Here is a 12,442-nt window from a genome sequence, read left to right as displayed (position 1 = left end):
TCTGAGTTTTTAATTTCCTTATCTGATGGGAGGCAATGCTCCAAGCTCTGCTGCTAGGCAACTTTCCATTGACTTGAGTGTGGTCTGTATGGGAGCCTCACAGATCCTTCGGTGAAGAGAAACCTCATTGTTCCATTTTACTGCTCTAAAATGTCTTTGTATGTATAAACACTCACACAAAAATGCACGAATAGCAATTGCAGAGAACTGAAGCCATGGTCCTACAGCAATGATAAGCTGGTACAAATGAAAACAGATATTGGCTGTCACTCAACAGTTCAACATAAAGAATCTTATTTACAGAGGCAGATTAATCCCATTTGCATCACTAAGCACAGAAATCTGTTATTCAAAAAGAGCATATGGGACTCTGAATACTGCAGCTCAGAGGAGAGGAACCTCAGGTGGGGATGGGGGCAAATGCATCTTTCCACACCTCTCTATGTATGGTAGCCCTTGGTATTCTTCTTACAGGCTCTGCTTTACATCCTCCTTAAGTAATAACAATAACAATAATTTTATTATTTATACCCTGCCCATCTGGCTAGGTTTCCCCAGTCACTCTAGGTGGCTTCCAGCAGAATATAAAAATGTAAGTGTTTTTTGCCTGACTGGAATGTGTCCTTGAACTCTCAAAATGACTGTTCCTTGCTTTTTTGGAGGAGAGGGGAGTGCATGAGTGTGTGTAAAAACTGGTCTTCAATAAAAGGTGAAATATATATATATATATATATATATATATATATATATATATATATATACACACACACACACACACACTCACACACTTTAGGGGGACTCACACAATAAGGTTATGGGAAAACAAAATATACTTTTTAAAAAAGTATTCTACACGCACCAAAATGAAATAAAGCCTCTTCCCTTAATATATATTAGGAGTGGGAGAAGGAGGTAGAAGACAAGTGTGTACACAGTTCCCAGGTGAGTTGGGGTCTTGGGAAGGAAGAGGGGAAAGTAATCTGCCATGAGGTGAGGGAGGAGACTAGTGGACTTTCTCAGCTGAACTCTGAAGCACCCTCCTCATTGCCTCAGCGAAGAGAAAATAGCCACTACCTGTCTACCCTGGAGAAGGATGAAGATGCCATCATCCTAACTACAGCCAATCAGGCAGATGCACCACCCCACTGCCTTTTAAATTGATTCATTTTCAGCTGCTGGGGTCTGCCAGTGCAGCAGCAGTGGTCCTGGAGGGGATAGTGACCATCAGGGCTGTGGACTAGTGCCTTACACCCCCAGCACCAAGCCTGACTTCAAATGAATATCTAAATAAGTGGCCAAACTCCTATGGAATCATTTCTAACAGGATAAGGGTGTTGGGGAATGGGTCAAAGTCCTTGCATTATGGTCCTGATTTGGTCTCTGCCCCCCGAAAAACTTCATTTGATCTTGAGAAGCAGAAGACATGCCTAGTCTTTAACATACTAGTTAAGCAAACTACTAATGTAACATGTAGTTTTCCCATAAGACTGGGGGAACTCTAGAGAAAACCATGCCTTTTTTTTGCATTGGAATAAGAAACTAGGACTTCAGGGGCAGGACATAAGTATTTCATGGCAAAATCCTATACATGTCCAGTCAAACTGAAGTCTTGTTGCATCCTGTGGTGCTTGGTCCCAGATATGTGGGTCTAAGATGCAGCCTTAAACAATTCAACCTTCCACAAAAGCTATGAGCACTGTGTCAATGAACCACTAACTCTGCTTGCTAAGGGCCAAGATAGATTTGATGGGGGGTCATGCATATTTCATTCAAGCATCTGCTCCATACACATTTATGCCAGGGTAGATGGATTCTTTTTTTAAAAAAATGTATGGAATGGAGCATGTGGGGAAAGTGAGCTTCTGAGTTTCTTTTGCTTCCAGTCCACTTCCAACAACAAAAGAGAGCTGGGTTGGGAAGAAAAAAAATGCTTGAGACAAAACAGAGAGTAAAAGGATGCAGGGCTTTGTTCTCCTGACTTCACTGTGTTTCATTTCATGCTAAAAAAAATAAAAATAAAATCTCCGCTTTTTATGTGAGCAAAGATATACATGAATAAAATACATGTGGCTGCATCATAACATTGAGACTGGACATGGGAGAACCGGAAAGAAGCAGTGGACGTTCTGCATTCAGAGCTTGTTTGGTTTTAGCTTTTATTACATTGTCAGAAAAAAGCTACTGTAATGTGCAAATGAGTACACAATTAAGAAGAATGAAATGTTCTATCACATGCATCCTCTTGGGGTCTTTCTTTAATTGAATCGCTTGCCTTTTCACCTCATTAAATGTCCAGCTATTTCTCATGTGCAGACATGGATCAGGAGGGAGAGAAAGAGGCATAATAACTTGCATTTTCCTGTGGTTGGAGGGCTCTGCCTTGCTTCATGAATCTTGATTGCTGGACTATTTAGAGTGTTACGAACAACCTAAGGACACTTCATTCTTTTCTGAGAAAGCATTATTTTGCTTTCTAAAAATAAAAGTGGGGAAAGCTTGCGGGAACCAAACCAATGTAAATGAGAGTGTTCCTATGTTCCTGTGCTTGTATATTAATAGAAATGTTAATAATAATAATAAACCCTGTGACGGGACAATACATGGCTTGTTTGCTTCCATTTGCTACAGTTGGGCTCCTTTTACAATGTCTGCATTTGTTGCACCAGTTTCCACAATGAGAATGTCTGATGTTTTCTGTTTTCACCTCATACATCACATTTGTCCATGCCATAAAAGGAATGGTTATTTGACTCTGGCACCTCATGCCCATGTTATCCTAATGCTGGGGTCGGCAAGGTTTACTTCGCCTGGGCCGGTTCACTCCAGTGGAGATCCCTTTGTGGGCCGGATCACGCCCACGATTTCCTACATCTGCGCATGTGCAGATGCGATTTGCAGTGCTAAAGTAGTTTTCTTTGGGATTCCCCCATCAGATTACCCCCATGCACACACAGAGAGAATAGGGGGGAAATGGTGGAGGGGTGTTTGTTTTTGTTTTGTTTTGCTATTAGTATATTCCCACAACTATAAATTTAAAGAGGAACACATGTGGTGGGCTCTCAATACTCCAGCAAAGGTCAGCTGCATGGGGTGAAAGTGAAAGTGTAGTGACTTGCCGACCTACACAAACACAATAGCTGGCAGATGAAATCTGAGCCACCAACGTGCAGTGCAGGCAAATGTTGTGGACCCACCCAGTGCTCATTGTGTGGAGGTTAGCAATGGGACCCTGTGCAGTAGGGAGGTCACAGAGTGAAGAAGAGAGCCAAGCAGAGCTAGGCAAAGGAGTGTGGGAGAGTCTTCTTAAGATACATCCATTGAGGGATGTGGGTATACGTTGGATGTGTTGGAAGTGCAGCAGCAGGGATCATTCAGTTAGTAAGCCGAGAGTTAATTTTGTTGACAGTCTGCCAACCAAGGAGTGTGCTTGGAGGTGCTGCCTAGATTACTGATGTACCTCAAGTTCTGATGGATTGGCTAGTACATATGTTTAGTTGATTCTTCCTGCTTCGAGCAAAGAAATAAGACAAAACCTCTCTGTTCTTTTCCCCTCAGCTATATATACACTGCTTTTCTTCAGTTTTCTTAGTCAACTGCCATCAACACTTTTCTCTCTGGACTCCATCCACGTAATTTAAGTGGATTGCTAACCACATCCACCTCATGTGTGGTCCTCTTATGGAATCATTCCCTTTCCCCCACTAGTCTGGCTAAAGCAACTGTGGACATAGTCTTTGCAATCTTCACAGTAGGACTCAAGTCAGGCACAATTAATACAACAGTGTTCTTTTTTTAAATTTCCCCCAGTATCCACACATCTTGTTTAGCAATAGAGGTGCCAGGCCAGGAGTGGGGCAAAACGTAATCTTAACCAGATATGCAGTACAGGATTTCCGCATTTTTATGAGCTAATTAAAAAATGGGGACAGGGGAACAGTCCCTAGACCATGTTTGCTCTTCATATTTGTAATTAGCTTATGGTGATACACCATTCACTGATACCTCCAGCTGGGGATTCAGGAAGTCTCACTGCTGCTGTATTAATATAGTCTGATAGATGAAATTTGGCAATTTGGTTGGAACACTGCCAAGTGCCACGTTGAGGAAACAGCCATGAAAACTCATTAATTATCTAGCCTTTATGACATGTTTCCTTTTTTAATGAGAAAATTCTATCGGTATCATAGCAGGAAATGGTGGAAAGCCCCCTTACACTGACAAATTCTTTATGTAAGGAAGGTTCTTTCAGGTCAGTAATTTGAGCAGAGGCAGTTAAATGCTGGGATATATTATGGAAACAGATAGTAAATGTTTCCTGAGTGTTCACAGTAAATGCCAAGGGCATTGAACGCAGCCCCTGTTCTTGCCAATATAACAGACTAGATAACTGTTACCCATTAGATTGGCCTGCAGGTCTGTTACTAAGGGACGTATTTACCTAATTGAGCCATAAATGACTTTTTTAAATGTTTTCCGCTTCTGACAGGGACATGGGAAATAACAAAAGTGAATTAAAGGCTAATAGGAGTAGAAAATTTATCAGTGTGGTGAGAAATGATGGCATGAACGTAATATTAGGAGAATATTTGCTGTGGTTATATGATATGGATATTTAACAGCTTTCTTTATCTTTGGATGAACTATTATTAATAAATTAATAATAAGTCTTTTGAGTATCTGTCAGTATGCAAAAGAAACCTGCTTCTTACATCTTATGCTAGAGGAATAATATATCCACTGGGTGACCTTGGGCCTGTGCGTAAGTCCTTTTCACGTACGCAGGTGGGTACGCCAATGCAGTAGCAGAGAACCAGCAAGAAGCGAGGCTGTGGAGGCGTTTGGCATCGCAAAAGCTTCTTTATTTACAGCAAATCAAAACAACAAACATAGCTAGTGTGAGCAGCAGCTTCACACATGTCCTCTCTGTTAGAAAGCAGGGGGGGGGGAGTACAAAGGCACACAGAACGGAAGTGCAGTGATTGAGTTCCGTTCCCACATTCCTATCACTATGGAATGTAAACAGTGGATCACGAGATCCAACAGCAATGAGAGAATGAAATTACTAACAGGGCCAGTCACTGCATCTTGGCCCAATCTATTTTACAAGGCTGTTGTGAGGATTTAATGAGGAGGGAGAGAACCATACCCACCATCTTGACCTCCTTGGAGAAAAGGTGGAATATAAATGCTATCAACCAACCAACCAACCAACCAACCACTTTCTTAAATACTGAACAAGAGATGCAAAGAATACTTGCAGCTACATGTTTGACTACTGTTTAAAAATCTCACCAATCAACTACTGGAGAATGGGGGCAGGCCCAACAAATCTGGAGTGAAGTCCCTAAGAGGGGTGCCAACAACAATCTAGGAATCTCACAAGTTGCTATGTGGGGCTCAAGATGACACAGTTCTAAAAAGGGACTTCAAAGTGGATTAAAAGGATTTGGAATGAGTGGTGCGCTCAGGGTAGGACGTTGAGGGCAAAGTCCAGGCCCCCACTTGTTAGACTAAGCCTAAGTGCTCCCAAATGCCACAGGGCTGACTTAACAGGGCTTAATGGAAGTAAAATAAAACATATCACTTTGAGCATAAGACCAGCATCCAAAATTACTCAAGTGCACCTCTAAAGGTTGAGAACTGTTCACAGTTTTCCAAGGAGTGGCTCTATATTACTGTAGTTATTTGCAAGAGAGAAATGGGAAATAAAGGAAGAAGAAAATATAGTAGCCATATTCATTTATATCCTACTTTTCTTTTATAAGGGCTACATTTTTATCTACCTCTGCTTTGTGGACCTGTTTCTTCCAATTAGTGCTAGAGGCAAGATCAGAAATGCTGACAGCATTATATTTGCAAAGAGAGAACTGCCATTCCCCCCTGTCTCTCAGTAACCCTTGGTGAAAATTGGTTTTTCACTTGCAGGAGCTGCCAAGGAAGTCTATATTAACACCCTCCTCCTGTGCCCCATCTTAAAGCTCCTACATACTACAGGCCTGAAGCATCTTTTTCTTTTCTGTTTCCATACCTGTTTTTTTGTTTTGTTTTTAACAACAACATTGAAACTTAGTTCTGGAGAACTTGAAAGCTTGCTCATTATTTTGCCATTGTTTTGGTTCAGGGATGTTACTGAACTCAGAGCCCCCCCCCACTGTTTTAATTGACTTCAATAAAATGTATTGCACTGCTATTGCTTTTTTTTAAAAGGACAATTAAAATAAGGACAAGCGTGGCTACTTAGAATTTTTGACACAATGAAACTTCATAGAACTGGTGGGAGAAGTGGGTGGAAGGAGAGAAGCTTCTACTCACTTCTGGGCGCCACAATTTAGGAAGCATATCAACAAGCTGGAACGTGTGCAGAGGAAGGCAACCAAGATAATCAAGGGTATGGGAACCAAGCCTGTTCAGGAACGGTTGAAGGAGCTGGGTATGTTTAGCCTGGGAAAGAGGAGACTGAGAGGAGATGTGATAGCCATCTTCAAAATATCTCAAGGGGGCTGTCACATGGAGGATGGCTCGTTTGTTTTATCCTGCTCTGGAGGGTAGAACTCAAACTAATGGCTTCAAGTTACAAAAAAAGGAGATTCCAACTCAACATTGGGAAAAACATTCTGACAGTAAGAGCTGTTTGACAGTGGAATGGACTCCCTCGAGAGGTGGTTGACTCTCATTCCTTGGAGGCTTTTAAGCAGAGGTTGGATAGCCATCTGTCATTGAGGCTTTAGCTAAGATTCCTGCTTTGCAGAGACTAGATGACATTTGGAGTCCCTTCCAACTCTATCATTCTATGAAGTTCCTGTAGTTTCTTTTCTATTCTCAGACTTGCTGGATTAGAGAAAATGTGAGGCTCACCCTGGAGTAGGCCAGGAGAACATTGTCAAAAATAGGCCAAGGATGAAGAGCTCAGGGCAGGTGATGAAAACAGAAGGATCAAGGAGAAAACTCCCACTGACCCTACAAATAATGGAAGCATCTTGTGTCCCAATGGCAAAGCACAACTTTGTGACTGGTCTGCCCAATTGCAAGTCCATGAATGTTTACCTATATTAGAGAATTCCTATGTATCCATGCCCATTAGCTTGATGGGGTGCCCAGAATTTTGGTATTGTTTCTTTATCTGTCTTTGTTCTGTATTGTCTGATTGTTCTTATTGGTAATTTGCCCCTCTTAGTCAGTTGTTGGCACCTGTCTGTCTCAAGAGACAAGAGAGTATGCCTCTGGGGGGTGAAGTCAAACCACTGCATTAGCAGCACTGAAGTGACCTCTCTGGGATACAAACCTGGGCAACGTGTATGGAGATCCTGTGCTGCCCATATGACACGACTCCCCTCTTGGTATTGCTGATGTGGTCCCCAAGGACAAGCAGAACAATACACTTGGCACCAGTCTGGCTGCAGGAGTTGCTGGAAGGAGACATACAAAGCACCACCCAACCATCTTAGGGACTCCGCTCTAGATTTGTGTAGGGTTTATTCCTTAACCTTCTTCGCCCAAAGATATCATGCAACACAGTGGAGGTGGAGGACCAGAGTTTTCCTTCTCCTAGATGGGCTACCTAGTATCTTCATAATAATCACAGGCACATGTTATTCAGCTTCTAAATACCAGACGACAGAGAAAAGATACAGGGGAGGTGAACTGCTGGTGAACTTCCTGGAGGCATTTGACTGTGGTTCTAGATCAGAGCTGGGGGACCTGTGGCCCTCTAGATCAGGCATCCCCAAACTTCGGCCCTCCAGATGTTTTGGACTACAATTCCCATCATTCCTGACCACTGGTCCGCTTAGCTAGGGATCATGGGAGTTGTAGGCCAAAACATCTGGAGGGCCGCAGTTTGGGGGTGCCTGCACTAGATGTTGATGGACTCCAATGCTCATTGGGCCCAGCGGGATGAAGGGAGTTGTGGTCCGGGATAATCTGAGGACATCACTGTCTAATCTGTAAGGGATCCATTTCACCTAATTCTCTGGTAAATTCTTCTTTGAAGGGAAATGTGTCCTGCTTCATCTACTATTTGTTTCCCAAACACTGACAAATGCATTCAAGCAACTAATATATTGATTCTATTTAGCAATCAGTGAAGGTTTCCTCAGTGTCCATTTCTAACCATTAGCTGGCATGCTAAAGATGGGTGTGATTCCATAGCAATGAAACCCAAGAGAACTGAGTGACGTAGTTGTCTAGGCAATGAACTGATTCACAGACAGATAAGCTAGAGGTGACCACCATATGAACACGATCCTGTTGGAGACATAAAGCTGCCAAGTACAGTTACCAATTGGCTATCCCATTTCCCTCAGCTCTCTGGAGATGCTGGGAATAAACCAAATTACATTGAAGGGTTTGTTAGAATTAAAGATCATCTTTATGTGATTTTCTCCCGATACCTGAAGTGTGCAGGTAATTAAACGAATTATATTCCTAAGGCAGCTATTGAGCACTCAAGGCCTGTGTTTCATCATAAATGAGTGATGTGCTCCCAGGGCACATGGAATTAATTCCACTAAATTACATGGCTTTATTCAGCAGGACACATCATTCAAAAGAAGTGTTAAAGCAGCAAAATATAATATCTCCAGCATGACTGGAAAATGCAAAATAGCATGAATTATAATATTGGGCAAAAAGAAAATAACAAATATCAGCTATTGTACAAGCATAGATTTTGGATGGGAGGAGTATATTATACATTTCTTCAGAGAGCTATCTGGAAATATGAGCTACAGCACAGTGGTACAAAACTGCTTTGAGATCTTGACCAATTTACAATATTGTGCCTTACACAAATTGGGTCACAGTGAAAATTAGAGAAGTGTAGTTTTCTCTCTTGGATAAAATATCAGTAATGTTAAATTAGTTGCCAGGAAATGGGATGTCTTATCAGTCAGCATGGAAGCTTACACAATAGTGTTGAATCAAAACGATTTGTACTATATTTTTATACAGCATTGAGCTTTCTCCTGTTTCAGTATGATGGAACAATAATTACAGCATATCAGCCCAGGTAAAGGGCATTGACACAGTTCCCAAATCAACAGCTTTTAACAAATGAATGTATTATTGATCAGAAGATTAATCACTTGCTTGACCTGTGATATGGTTCATAGATGGTCAAACTGTGGTCATAATGGCCATAATCCTGAATCTTTAGGCTTCCACCTGTGATTTTGCCTGTAGTAACTAGGGTGCCTGGTCCTCACCCAGATATGATGAAATCATATTGTTGCTGCTATGGCTTTCATCTCATTTAGGTCCTCCTCTGCTCTACTTGGAACGTGGGTGGCACTGTAGGTTAAACCACAGAGCCTAGGGCTTGCTGATCAGAAGATTGGTGGTTCGAATCCCCGTGACAGGGTGAGCTCCCGTTGCTTGGTCCCAGCTCCTGCCAACCTAGCAGTTTGAAAGCACATCAAAGTGCAAGTAGATAAATAGTTACTGCTCTGGCGGAAAGGTAAACGCCGTTTCCGGGTGCTGCTCTGGTTCGCCAGAAGCGGCTTAGTCATGCTGGCCACATGACCTGGAAGCTGTATGCCAGCTCCCTGGGCCAATAAAGCGAGATGAGCGCCACAACCCCAGAGTCGGTCACGACTGGACCTATTACCTTTACTGCTCTACTTGCCTGCCGTCTTCTTTAATTAAAAAGAGTGAAACATCAACAAACCATTGCAGCCCTACCTTTGGCTACAACCCATGGCTTCCTGACCTTTCTAGTTTAGTATCCTGCAACCTACAGTGCATGTTGCTGACATGGTACAGTCAAACCTCAGTTCCCGAACACCTCACTTTTGGAACATTTTGGCTCCCAAACGCTGAAAACCCAGAAGCATACTGCCAAGTCCTGGACTGCAAAATCCGGGATCGGCAGCCGCGTGACACCGGAAGTTGCGTAGACGCAACTTCCGGCACTGGCCATTTATGGTGCCCATAGGGAGAATAACAGGAGAGGAACCGATACGGGGGACCGCCGGGAAATGGTACGAAAAAACAGGGGTTTCCCGGGGAAAACGGGGTACTTGGCAGCTATGCCCAGAAGTAACTGCTCTGGTTTTCGAATGATTTTCAGAAGCCGAACAGCGTTTTCCACACACACCCTGTCAACTTTGCAGCCAGCCCATTGATCCTCGGTTTTCAAACTTTTTAGAAGCCAAATGGTCTTCCACAATGGATTAAGTTTGAAAACCTAGGTTCCAGAGTTGGGGGCAATTTATTAGCTTTCCTCCACATCTGAAACAGATTATTACAAGACAAAGCAAATGCTAAAACCATAATGTGGAGAACTGGCATTTGAGCAGTAGGAAAATAACAGGCAGCATGAGGCATCTCACCTGTCTGAGGCATAATTCCTCCCTTCCTGTGATCAGGATGAGACCACAATTCCAGAAATCATACTGTAGGTTGCACTGAACAAGCAGATAACAGGGCTTATTTTGATGATGGCTTTCTGTCAATTAAAAAAATAATGTTATGCTAAAACAGGTGCGGAACCTCAAATCCAAAAGGCATCTCTTTATAAGGCCTGGGGGACCTAGGCTGACTGAGGGGGGGGATGGCTCCAATCCTAAGCAGGCACATAACTGTTTTTAAAAAGCTAGCCACCTGTTGACCAGCTGTTTGGCAGGGGTATATTAGTAAATGCAGATATGCCTCTTAAATACCATAGCTGATTGGTGGGATTCCAGTGATCGACACATACATATGCAGCTGCTAGATTGGATAGAGAATCCCACCATACCCACCATTTGAGCATGTGGTTTCTCGCTCATTTTGGAAAGCTAATTTGACCAGTGGTTTGAGAGGCAGCTTCCCATATTTATAAGGCCTGTTCTCTCATGAAAATAGCACTTAGAGCCTAGGGCTTGCCGATCAGAAGCTCGGCGGTTCAAATCCCCACGATGGGGTGAGCTCCCATTGCTTGGCCCCAGCTCCTGCCCACCTAGCAGTTTGAAAGCATGTCCAAGTGCAAGTAGATAAATAGGTACCGCTCCAAGCAAGAAGGTAAACTGCATTTCTGTGTGCTGCTCTGGTTTGCCAGAAGCGGCTTTGTCATGCTGGCCACATGACCTGGAAGCTGTACGCCGGCTCCCTCGGCCAATAATGTGAGATGAGCGCCGCAACCCCAGAGTCAGTTACGACTGGACCTAATGGTCAGGGGTCCCCTTACCTTAGACTGCAGTGAGTGTTCATATGTAAATTCCGGCTAAAAGAAAAATACCAAGATAGTTCTTGCCCTTTCTTATTTCCACTCTTTCAATACCAAGAGAAACATTAGCTGCTTGGGAAAATAAACTTTTATAAATATGCTGAAAAGCATTCAAGAGTGATTTATGATATTTTGATCACAGAATGGCAAGAAGAGGAATAAAAGAAAACCCCCAGAAATTTCAGCATTCTGTTTTGAAGCTCACTGGCTCCCTACAGTGTAGGTTAGTATATATTAGAATGGAAGGATATAGGAATCCTGTTAAGGCCCCTACTATGGTATAAAAGGGAAATATGGACCCAATCCTATTAAGAAGAATCTAATGATCAAATCTGTTAGCATGAATTGGAGAAAGGTATAAGGTTACTTATCCCCTGATATTTCCCACCAGAGTGCCTGTTTGCTTTAATGATAAATCAAACTTAATTTGCTAACCAATAAATTTTCAGATGTGGGAGAGGGTGTGTGTGTTTTAGAATACTGAATTTCTTTTGGATAGACAAAATATGTGGTGTGAATATATTTGGTTACATGTGGCCCTTTGCTTTTTCAGTTCTTTCAAATCAAGCAAAGCTTAGGTCACAACCAAACCACATGCCCCCCCCCATTGGATTGGAATTGCGGTTTGTTGAGGGTCACGGGATTTGTAGTTTTGCGAGGGCTAAACTACAGTTCTCAAGATTCTTTGGGGAAGAGCTATGTGCTTCAAATGCATGGTGTGGGGGTGCTCTAGAGCAAAAGAGAAGGTTGAAATAAATAGAAAACGAACAAAAAAATTTTTTGGGAGGGGAGAAACATGATACCGCTGAAAACTTTGCATTTTATGATATCTTGCTTATAGAGAACTAGCAGCCTTGTACCCGGCATTGGTCAGCAATTCTAAGAAACAAAAAATTGGTGCAGTTTTGAAATCAATGGTTAAAATCAGTGTACAGTAGTTTTGTTCTTGCCCCAAACACATCTCACCCTATTGAGCAGTGGGGCTTTGGAAATGATAGCAGAGCTGCTACTTCACACACAAATCTCCCTCACCCTATCCAATTCTCTGTCTGTCTGTCTGTCCATGAACATTAATGTGGAACATTAATCTGTGGAAAACACGTCTTAACATATTTCTGCGGAGAGCTTGGTTCTCATCCCTCCACCCCCTGGAAACTCAACTCATACTGGCTAGTTAACTCTGAAAGAAAAGGTTTGCCATCAGTTGGGCAGTTTGGTCTTAATTTAACACAAGACAGG

General features: G+C 42.6%; 1 long non-coding RNA gene across 1 annotated transcript; it reads right to left on the bottom strand.

The window, feature by feature from the left end:
- Nucleotides 1-23: 23 nt before the first annotated feature.
- On the bottom strand, nt 24-10,547 carry LOC148684801 (uncharacterized). The gene is made up of 3 exons (XR_015951423.1): nt 10,329-10,547; nt 6,313-6,441; nt 24-221 (listed from the first exon to the last, which is right to left on the bottom strand). It is a non-coding gene; the product is annotated as an uncharacterized LOC148684801 (long non-coding RNA).
- Between the last annotated feature and the right edge of the window lie 1,895 nt (nt 10,548-12,442).

The sequence above is a fragment of the Zootoca vivipara genome, chromosome 8 (assembly GCF_965207765.1).
Source record: "Zootoca vivipara chromosome 8, rZooViv2.hap1.1, whole genome shotgun sequence".
Taxonomy (NCBI): Eukaryota; Metazoa; Chordata; class Lepidosauria; order Squamata; family Lacertidae; genus Zootoca; species Zootoca vivipara.
Note: the sequence above shows the minus strand (reverse complement) of the source record. Positions and strands in the feature narration are given on the sequence as shown.